The sequence below is a fragment of the Oratosquilla oratoria genome, chromosome 5 (genome assembly GCF_046742065.1).
Source record: "Oratosquilla oratoria isolate Oo_2021 chromosome 5, ASM4674206v1, whole genome shotgun sequence".
In the NCBI taxonomy this organism is placed as follows: domain Eukaryota; kingdom Metazoa; phylum Arthropoda; class Malacostraca; order Stomatopoda; family Squillidae; genus Oratosquilla; species Oratosquilla oratoria.
Window position 1 is genome coordinate 862,501 of NC_134781.1, and position 5,000 is coordinate 867,500.

Below are 5,000 nucleotides of genomic sequence, written 5' to 3' on the forward strand. Positions count from 1 at the left end.
CAGCAACAACAACAACAACATCACCAAATTCGACCAAACTCGCAGAATTCGACCAGCCACACTCCTTGGCGCCCACCACGCCCGAGGCTTCTCATATGCACATTAAGCTTACCAGAGATTTCCAAACTTCGAAATGAAGTTCCTTCGACGCACATTTGGTATTCATTCCCATGCTTAAGCTCTGAAACGAGGAGAGCTGTTCAAACCACCTCCAGGCGATTCCATTCAGCCTGTGTCGTGATCTTCTAACCCTTTAAGGGTTTAAAGCATCGTTGACACGGGACTAGTTTAGCAGCCGCTAGTGCTAGTGACTTGTGAACTGCCTCTCTACTTGCTCAATGTCAACGGAAATTTAGTCAACTTGCCTCCAAACTATCCTAGTGTTAACACTTAGTTGCTGTTAGGTAAGTTAACTTTCAGCTAACACGAGTGGCTACTAAACTAGCCCCGTGTCAACGAGGCTTGATATATCTAGATCTCAAACACAGGCCTTTAACTTTGTCTGTCGCCAAGCGATTTTATCCATAGTTAATGGATGAATCTGGTATTATTTGCTTTGGAGAGCCAGTTAGAACAGAATCCATATGATGATGTCACACTATGCGGCAGCACCAGATGCGGCCTGATTATGGGCAAGTTCAATAAAATCACCTGGCTATAGCGGGAACTTTATATAGCGACCACCATCTCCCCCTGGTTGAAATACCGACATAACCGCTCGAGTTTAATGACTCGTAAGGTAGACTTTGACATAGCCAGCAACAAGCCGCAACGACTGCGCCGGACAGTGTGACACTGGGCTTACGTTGAAGCTCTGAAACGTTTCGTAACTTTTTGAAACGTTCGTCGGCAACGAGTGAATGCCATGGCACCACGCCAGTCCGACTCAGTGCCCGCCGGAATCGACACTAATGACGTCACCAAGTGCCTGATGGCGTCGACATCGATCAGAAGAGGTCATGCGGAAGAGGAACCATCCAACCAAATGTACTCAGAATTAGTGTGGTGCTCGGAGTCCAAATTTTGGAAACGCGCACGCGCGCACACACACACACACACACAGACGCTAACACACGCACACACACACACAGACGCTAACACACGCACACACACATACACACTAACACACGCGCGCACATACACACACACACACACAAACACTAACACACACACATATGCACATACGCACGCACACACACACGCATACTCACGCACACACACACACACACACACACACACACACACAGAGGAAGGGCGACCTCCATGGGTTCGCAACACGTGTGGGAGGTCCTTGGGGCGACCTCCATGTGCTCGCAATACGTGTGGGAGGTTCTTGGGTCGACCTCCATGGCCTCAGAACACGTGTGGGAGGTTCTTGGGTCGACCTCCATGGCCTCAGAGCACGTGTGGGAGGTTCTTGGGCCGACCTCCATGGGCACACAAGACGTCCAGGAGGTTCTCTGGTCAACCTCCATGGGTACACAAGACATCCAAGAGGTCCTTGGCTCGACGTCCAGGAGGTCCTTAGTCCGAGCAGGGTCCTGGTGCCAACGTCGTGGCAGACGAGGAGGGAGGACCTTGCTGCCGCTGACGCCGAAGACGTTCTCGAGGAGGAGGTCAACGGCATCCTCGGAGACGGAGCTAGTAGTCGCTGAAGAAAGCTGGACGATTTTCCTTGTCGAAGTGCCGCTTCGGGCTTTCGATCTCTTGTGTCGAAGATTCCTTCTCATTTTTCCAAATCCTCTCAGCCCCAAAGTCCGTGGACCTCACGTGCGGCGATATGCCGTGCAAACAAGGAAGACGAACGAGGGAGATGGTTTACATATGCGTGTGTACACACACACACATACACACATATATATACATATATAAATATATTACACGACTCGGTGGCGCGGTTAGTAGAGTCCCCGACTGTCACTACGGCAGTCAGGGTTCGAATCCTGCCCAGGGCTGAAATGATTTCAGTATAGCTGTGCTTCGAGTCGTTACTCCAGCTCTCGTGGGCGGGGAGTTGGGTGGTGTGCGTGTAAGGTCATAGCATTACCCATAGATCGGTCATATGAGCTCTGAGCTCTCTTCCGGTAGGGAAATAGCTGTCGATCACGATTTCAACACGTGATCCAAAGACCAAAGGTGAATATTAAAACATACACACACACACAAACACACACACAAACACTAACACACACACACATGCACACACACGTGCACACACACGTACACACACACGCACACACACACACACACACACGCACACACACACATACGACGGTGCAGTGGTACCGCTCTCGACCACTAATTCAGCGATCCGAGATCGAGTTCCGCCCTGAGACTTCCACGCACCCGATTACATCACAAGAGAAGGGGAAAGAGCTTCACACTGAACTGAAAAGGATCCCGACCACACAGAATCTTCAGCTCAGCGGGCGGCAGGTTCAGTGAACCGGGCTCGACAAAAGCAACGACGCGTGCGAAGTTGCGAGTTGAAGGGCTCCAACAACCAACAAGACGAGATATCAATTGACCTCGGCCAAAGTACTACTTACTCATGATCATGATCATCCTCTCCTCCTCTTCTTCTTCTTACTCCTCCTCCTCCTCCTACTCCTCCGTCGCCGCCGCCTTCTCCTCCTCCTCTTCCTCCTCTTCCTGGAACTAATAGTGCTGATTCTCTTCCTATTCCTAAAACTATTCCTCCCTCTCTTTCTCTTCCTCCCTCTTCCCCTCCTCCCGCTCCTCCTCATCTTCCTCCTCCTCCCGCTCCTACTCCCCCTCCTCTCCTCCTCCTCTTCCTCCTAGAACTACTGCTGATACTTTTCCTATTGCTAAAAGTACTGTTACTCTTTTTTCTCTCTTTTTCTTCCTTTATTCGTCCCCCTCCTCTTTCTCCTCTTCTTCCTCCTCCCTTCACCACCACCCCTTTCGCCACAGATACATCTTCTTTAATCATTTGACTCCCTCCATTATTCAGCCGCTCCGCTACGAATCGGCGCCATGTGCAATATCGCTTGGGAGAGGGGGAGGGAGAGGGGGAGGGGGAGGGGAAGGGGGAGGAGGGGGAAGGGGGGGAGAGGGGGGGAAGAGGACAAAGGAGGAGCCAGAGTAACAGAGTTACATGCATATTGCAGTTAGAAATATCATACCGGAATGAGGAACGGATGAAGGAGAGGAGGGGGTGTATATAATATCCACACGCCCACATAAGTGAGAGAGAGAACATAAGCATAAGAACATGAGAATGAAGGAGACTGCAAGAGACCATAAGGCTTACACTAGGCAGCTCCGTATCCATCACCACCTGTCATCCCCATCCATAAAGTTGTCTAATCGTTTCTTAAAACAACTGATAGTTTCAGCGCTTACTACGTAGTTACTAAGTCTATTCCTTTCGTCGACCACCCTATTAGGAAACCAATTCTTGCCTATTTCCTTCTTAAATCTAAATTCGTCCAGTTTAAAACCATTACTGCGAGTCCTGCTTTGTTGTTTTAATATGATGACCTTGAGAGAGAGAGAGAGAGAGAGAGAGAGAGAGAGAGAGAGAGAGAGAGAGAGAGAGAGAGAGAGAGAGAGAGAGAGAGGGAGAGAGAGAGAGAGAGAGAGAGAGAAAGAGAGAGAGAGAGAGAGAGAGAGAGAGAGAGAGAGAGAGAGAGAGGGAGAGAGAGAGAGATAGAGATAGAGAGAGAGAGAGAGAGAAGGATAGAGAGAGAGAGAGAGAGAGAGAGAGAGAGAGAGAGAGAGAGAGAGAGAGAGAGATTGTGTGTGTGTGTGCGTGCGTGAGAGAGAGAGAGAAAGTGTGTATGTGTGTGTGTGTGTGAGAGAGAGAGAGAGAGAGATTGTGTGTGTGTGTGTGTGTGTGTGTGTGTGTGTGTGTGTGTGTGTGTGTGTGTGTGTGTGTGTGTGTGTGTGTGTGTGTGTGTGTGTATTTACCTAGTTGTATTTTACGGGACGAGAGCTATGCTCGTAGTGACCCGTTTTTGTATCTCTCCGCATCCAGTTTGTTCTTAAAATCTTGTATAGTTTTGGCACTCACTGTTTCCCCGTTTAGTTTGTTCCAGACATCAATCACTCTGTGTGAGAAGCTATTCTTTTTCAAATCTCTTCTGTAACTGTCCTTCTTTAGCTTATTCTCGTGTCCTCTTGTTTCTCTTCTGTCCAATTTTAATAAGTAGTCTCTATCAATAGCTTCCATCCCTTTCATAATTCTGTAAATAGTCAGCAAATCACCTCTTTCTCTTCTTTGTTCCAGTGTTGATAGATGTAATTTATCCAATCTTTGTTCGTATGTCGAATATGAAAGTGTAGGTGGCATTTTTGTCGCTACTTTTTTAATTCTTTCTAATTTCCTTATGTTTTTTTGTACCAGGTGCCCATAGGTTTGCAGCATATTCCAATTTAGGTCTTATCAGTGTAAATACTATTTTCTTTACCATTTCTTCATCCATGTAGTCGAAGGCCACTTTCATTGTGTGTGTGTGTGTGTGTGTGTGTGTGTGTGTGTGTGTGTGTGTGTGTGTGTGTGTGTGTGTGTGTGTGTGTGTGTGTGTGTGTGTGTGTGTATTCACTTGGTCTTTGGATCACGTGTTGGACTCGTGATCGACAGCTATTTCCCTCCTGGAAGAGAGCTCAGAGCTCGTAGGTCCGATCTATGGGTAATGCTATGACCTTGCACACACACACCCCCCAACTCCCAGCCCACGAGAGTTGGAGTAACACCCCTCAGCGCTGCGATACTGATATTATTTCAGCCCCGGGCGAGAGTCGAACCCGGACCTCCGTAGTGGCAGGCCAGAGCTCTAACAACAGCGCCATGCGTTTGTTTGTGTGTGTGTGTGTGTGTGTGTGTGTGTGTGTGTGTGTGTGTGTGTGTGCATGTGTCGACCGAGGAAAAGTCCATTTGCAACGGAACTCTCTCTACCGTGTTGAAAAGGTTAATGGGGAAGACCCCGAGAGACGGACAGGGGCTCTGCATGACTTGAAACAGACTGACTGACTGA